Raw genomic sequence first — 6697 nt, 5'->3', positions numbered from 1 at the left:
ATGCTCATCGTGCCTCAGCATGGAGACTCATTATGATCCAGATTTTGAGTGAAATTGCAGTCATGCACGATGCATGACAAACAGGTAGAGGAAGACTACTACATCACGAAGTCCCCATCTAACGATAAAGCACTGTGTGAACAGGGCTTTAGATGTTTACGTTTGGCGTACCTGATACACTTGTTGTGTTATCATGGCCTTTTACATTTGTGCAGACTGGACATCTGTCAAATTTTGCTGACGCCTTCTATTTTAATGTTGAAATGCTGTCAGAGAGGCTTTTTGGAGTGATAATTAAGAGGAGAATAACAGGATTATACTGATTTTGGCCTACTAGTTTGGGGAAATAAGCTTGTTGGACATAACTGTTTTGTACAAGACAGAGATGTTTTTCAGAAACAGAAAGACAATAAAACAGATCCTTTACCCTATCAAAGATCAGCTTTCTTGCAGTTTTTTCTCACATGTTTTTGTTTGGATGTAGTCTCCTTGAGTTTAGCTTGTCCTTCAGATATCAAAGGTAACCATCAGTTTATTGTTGATGGTTAAATCATCAAGAGGTGTAGGGATATATTATTATAGGCTTCCTTTGCGTTCAGTAGAGTCCAACTGATTGTTGATTATTGATGCCTACTTAAACCTGATAATCAAGAGAAGTATTTTCAGTTTTTAGATATTCAGAAGTTCAGAAGCTCTTGACAAGAAGAGCAGAAGTTTCATTATCATTGTTTCTGTTAATAGTACTAATAGTACATCTGAAACGCATCTCGAGGCTGGAATATACATTCTTCCCCATAACAAGAAATTAATGGAGTGCAGAAATGACATAGTGGATATTTGTAAATCCTGGTTAGTCATTTCAGCTTTTATTACCTTTATTAGATCACAGACAGAAAGCGCTGACAGGACATGAGGAGGACAGAGGTTGGGCAACAACCTCCTTGGCCAGACAGCATCAGTGTTGGAGACCCTGTGCCAGTGGTTTCAACCTTGGTGGTCAGGACCCCAAGAGCCGCAACCTAATGGACTATGAGATGATTAACAAGAAAGACGAAAAGACATTTTTCCTTCACAAAAATGAACCTGCTGATCTGTAGTAGGCATAATGTCACCATTATTGTTTAGTGTGATAGCATGCTAACATGTGCTATGCAGGAATTTAAAAAACACAAATCAAAGCAGTACTCCTGATTTGGGATTTGGGAAGAGTAGAGCTGTGTAAACAGTACTGTCAACAACCATGACAAATACAGACCAATTAAATCTGTTGTATTTATTTTTATAGCTGAGGACTCAGAGACCCCAAACTGAAGTAGTGTGTCATTTTCTGTCTCCTGTGACGTCAGTTTTTTGAGCTGAGGGACCAGAGTTTAATCTTACGGTTAGATCCAACATATATTCCCTACAATGTTTACTAAATACTACAGAAAACTTCACTGAGCTGTTACCCCATGCTGTTTTACTGTAATCTGTGCTTTGGTACCATCTAGTGATATACAGTGTAATCACAGCACATTGTTAAATGGAGTCAGACTTGCTGCACTTTTCAGATTCTTTGTCTGCGTTCTGTATTTTATTCATCTCTATCTCTAGTAATCTGTGTGACAGATTATTCTAAATCTGTTTCCCTGCTATAAGAGGATACTGTGACAATCACTGAACCTGCACACTCAGGGAGGTATAAGTGTTTGTGCTTGTTATTCTTCTGCAACAACAAAGTATCAAGTATTCAGAAAACCTCATAGGGCTACATTTAACTTTGAATCAGTTTACCTATACTTACTGCATCATAACAGACTGATAAATTATTAATTTCAAGAATTGGAATATACATATTAAATATAAAATTCAATTTGTAGAATACATATATTCACGTATGGAGACTTTGTGTGTGATTTTTATCACCTATTGAACTCACTGTCTTCTATTTTGTACAGAAAAGACTGATGCCTGTTCGTATATATAATGAGTAACTTCACCTGTATTATTTAGACCCAGATAGACTTGAACAGATGATGTGTAATTTGAATCATACAGAATGTGCTTTTCCTTCTGTTGACTCCCAGAGGAAAGCCTTGAGGCTAGAGTGTGTCCTACACACACACACACAGACACACACACACACACACACACACACACACACACACACACACACACACACTCACACACACATCCTACCAGGGCTGCTATGTCTCCTACAGACAGTCAGTCGCCTTCAGTCCATCAGCGCACAGACACAGACAACATAAATGCTTATCTTGCAGAGCACTGAACTCACACACTACTGTGTCATAAATATGACTTGTCTGTGCACAAGCATGGACCACCTTGTGCACACGTACATAAACACACAGGTTTACTCAGAATCACTTATGTAAGCCAGTATGTCAACCCCTTCCCAACCATGTTTTTTAAAGTTTGCTTACCTTAAAGCACTGTTCCTTACATTTATGGGCCTGTGACCCTTTATAGCTAAGCCTACAGCAGATGTACAGAAGAAAAGCAGAAAGATTGATATTCCCATTACTTCTAATAGTTCTTTGATGATTAATCATTTCAGAAGATCAGGCAAAGATTTGAGAGAAGTCTGGGAAATTGAATAGATTTTTAAGCCTTAAACTGAATTATTGACCTTGCAGATAGAAGTTTGGCAAACAATATCATGGATTTCTGAAGGCCATGAAGAGAGCTCGAGAAGAAATTTGTATTTTTTTATTTTAATCTTCTAATGAGCCCTCAAATTCATCTTGGCCCCCCCTTGGTGGTTCAGGCCCCCAGGATGGGAAGCACTGCTTTAAAGGGCAAGTTCAGCATATTTTATCTCTTACCCTACTGTTATCTAGTGCCCCTGACTTTCCTGCTGTCATTAGGACTGTGTTACTTTCTGCCAAGGAAACAGTCCATCGTTTTCAGTAGCACATGCAAAACTCTCTCCTCCATTGGACTGAAGAGGCAGCAGAGGTGCCACAGAGGCTGTAGAGAAATTCATATTTCTCTACAGCTAAACTATATCACTAAATTAATTTTGTAGGACACATAACAGAGACCTGAGATTACATTTTATTACTGAACTCACAATGAGGTAACGTTCATATTGAACATATCTGCACAATGTTCAGTGTCCATGTGCTTCATTTCACTCATTTCACTCATAGCACTTTAGTTAAGGTTAGGGAAAGATGGACAAAATAGTTTTAGTGCACTGTCTGGAGTCCATTTCAAAGACTAAAAATTAAAGTTTGTTATTGAAGAACTTTATTGATTTATGAGTGTGTTTTTTTTAACAATAAAATCTAATCAATAATATAGCTGTCATTGGCTTTAGCAAAGGAACATTTAGTGAAATCAATCAGTACATGTTGATCAGAAAGGGAACATTCTAATATGGAGTAAATGCACCGACATCTTTCCAAAACTCTCAAGAATGAGGACACAGAGAACGAATGACAGATCTTCAGGGCACAAAAGGAATACTGTATATAATTTTATACAGAGGACCTGTCCACTTCCCAGCTGGCATTCTGACATTAAAGATGTCCCGTAAGCCATGACAGTGACCCTGAATGCACAATACCAGGACTCTGAAACTGAAGCAGCTAAATGGAAAGTGGACACAATTTATCACCTTATTCACAACAATGTTTGCCTCAGACTCAGAAGCAGGGACATACAAACTTGTGACATCTCTCTGAAAGCTAACAGCATCTCTTGTGACAGATCCCCCTCTTTTCAATGTGTTGCCCGTCTCCATGGCAACTGCTCTGACACCAGGCAACATGAAGCACTCTCAACAGGAGAGTGTGCGAGTGTCTGCAAATACACATGCAGTCAGGAGAGGGGGAGACACACGGTGGTGAGTCCGTCATCAGTGTGTGTGTGATGGTTGTGAATGACGAGTTTATCTCACTGACATCGAGAAACAAGAACAATTTGAGGAAATCAGCGGTCAGTAAGCTGGTCTGATGATGGCAGTGAACGTTCCAATCTCATGACAAAGTGACTTATGTGACCGAGTGGTAGATGTTGATTTGAAAGAAAAAGAAAAAAGCTTGATCTATATTATATTAGTTAATAAAAATAAATTTGGTCTATTGCACTTTTTCTGTGTTAATACCTCATGCCCCTCAGTGGTCAAAGATTATTTTCAGATTCCTACGTAACTCTCGCCAATTCTTCTTCTTGTGAGGTGTCAAAACTTTAGACTGCTACTGTGGAAAATATTGTGTTACTCTGTTGTTCTGATAAACTTCTTTTCTTTGCCCACTGACAAGAACATGGTTGGCCACATTCATACTGATAAGATAAGGCTGCAGTTAGTATTTTTATTATCAATTAATCTGATTAGATTTTTGTTTAATCAATGAATTGTCCAATCTATAAATATGTTAAGAAATTATAGAATGAGCAATGCATTATGATTCCAAATGCTTTGTTTGACAAACAGTCCAAAACCCAAAGATATTCAGTTTATGAGAGAAAAACAAAGAGAAAAAAAAAATGCAACCAGAGAACGATCACCATTTCAATCAGGGGAGACAAGTGATGGAGTAGAGATAATTGTTCATTGTGACAGATGATATGTGGTAATTAAGACATATTACAAAGTCTTTTGCACTTTTGCACCACGTGGAGATTTTGACAGACAGCAGTGAGATGTGTCACTGTGCTATTGGACAGATGTGACCAGCTGATGAGAATAGCCCCAGACAATGACAGCAGAGAAGTTATGAGTGAGCATGTGTGAGAGGAGTGAAGGCAGGATGGTTTGAGGAATAAGCTTCAGGCCTAGTCATCGCGACTAGAGTTTCATTTCAATTCATTTATCATCAAAATTGTTGGAGATTAATTTCAGTCAGTCAACAAATCAATTAGTCTTGTAATTGTTTCCCCACGAGACAAAATAACAGAACAGATTTAAATATTGTAAATCGTTCAGCACTTGTGAACTTGGGCGCAAGGTGCCTTATCACAAGACTTCCAGCTAGTTTTTACCATTGTCTTTAAATGTGTTACACAAGCACAAGAAGGTAGCAGCAGAAGTCCTCTGTGCAAAGCTTTAAAATCTGATCTAGAAATCTGAAGTTATAACATTTCTAATTTCTCTACAGAAAAAAAATAGCTATATTACTCACTGAGTCACTTACCTTAGTCCATCAAAGGCACCTTTACACCCACTTCACATCTTAGATATTTATTTTAGTTATTTATTTATTCAAGAGAAAATGAAACATTGTGTTTGTTAAGGAGAGAGAACTTGTGGAACACTCCTGATCTCACCTAATCCCAAACCTGGTAGGCAGTGCCATAGGAACACAGGCCAGAAGTGGTCCACCCTGTGTTTCCATCATTGTTCCCTGAAGGGGTTGCCAGAATGACTTAATGAGTAACAGCAGCTTCAGTAGAGAAGTAACCTACGGGTTGGCATTCAGCGTGCCCTCCACCTCACCAAAGCTCTGTCTGTAGCATGAGTTCTGTAACACTCTGAACCTTTAAGACAACCCCTGCTGACTTCATTGACTTCACATCTCACTCCCAGGTTTTGCCAAGATGTGGTGCACCGAGCGTACTCAAGCGGAAAGAGATCGTGTGGCAACTTCATGGACCTCTCATTCTCCACAGTCGGTGCTATTGTCCACGAACAAATTCAAAGGGTTTTCCTCAGTGTGCTATGAAACATCTTAAGGACATCAAGAAGGCATCCAAATCCAAAGTCTCAAGTAAGTGGTGCACACATAGTGCATAATCCTGCACATGCTGTATATGAATCGAACATCCAGGCGATGGTTATCCAAGGAGGGGCTGGACCTCGGGCAAATGGACTTGGCTGTAGGAACTTGAAAACCTTTCACCTCTCATTCAAGGGGCTTTTCCATTTCAGACTGGCTGGTAGGGAGTTGCAGGTATTTAACCTCTGTGGGGTTGTTATCACAGTCGTGGAAAACACTTGGGTGTGGCTGGCTGCGTGAACGACAGTCATTAGGGTTGTCACATGAGGCCAACTGTGAAAAAGTTGTCAAATTTCTTGGGAAGGGGTGAAAGGATGGCATTGTAGGTGGGGGATCAGCGGTGTCTGTTTTAAACCTCCTCCTCCGTTAAGGGATAGATGGAATGGAGCAAAACAGTGTACAAACTTGAAATGGTAGTTCACCCTTGTAATGCTGAACTGGGCTAGTAGTTGAGTTAGTCATCCAGCGGTTTTGAGAAATCCTGTATGAGAACCTTTCCACTGGTGGTAAAAGGCAGAAGGCACATACCAGGTCAGTAAATCAGAAATGTATTTAGGAGCCAGGCTGATATAAAATCTGATATCTAACAGAGCCGATGTAGGAAGGCAAAGACAGGGCTGATGTGATCATGTTCCAGTAATGGGTCAAGCAGCAGCGTTATGGACCAACTTGAGATGGTGGAGGGAGCCCTTGCCAAACTGAGAGTAGCTAAAAGCATTTTGTAGATCAGCAGTTGATAAAAAAGGCCTAATTTTAGAGATTATCTTGAACGTGGCTGAACAACACTTTTGACCCAGATCTGGAAACTGTCAGACAACCTGCAATTTGGTAAAGGGATGGCATTCTAATGGCCTAATAACAGATAAGCACAATGTTTCTCAAATTGCTTCAGACTTGACTGTTGTTTGGCACTTCCACTCTCCCAGAGAGCCGAATGGTCCAAGGTGGCCACTGTACAGCTCTCCAATACA

The sequence above is a fragment of the Chaetodon auriga genome, chromosome 14, assembly GCF_051107435.1.
Source record: "Chaetodon auriga isolate fChaAug3 chromosome 14, fChaAug3.hap1, whole genome shotgun sequence".
NCBI classification, from domain to species: domain Eukaryota; kingdom Metazoa; phylum Chordata; class Actinopteri; order Chaetodontiformes; family Chaetodontidae; genus Chaetodon; species Chaetodon auriga.
The sequence above is the reverse complement of the archived record's forward strand: the minus strand, read 5'-3'. Positions refer to the sequence as shown.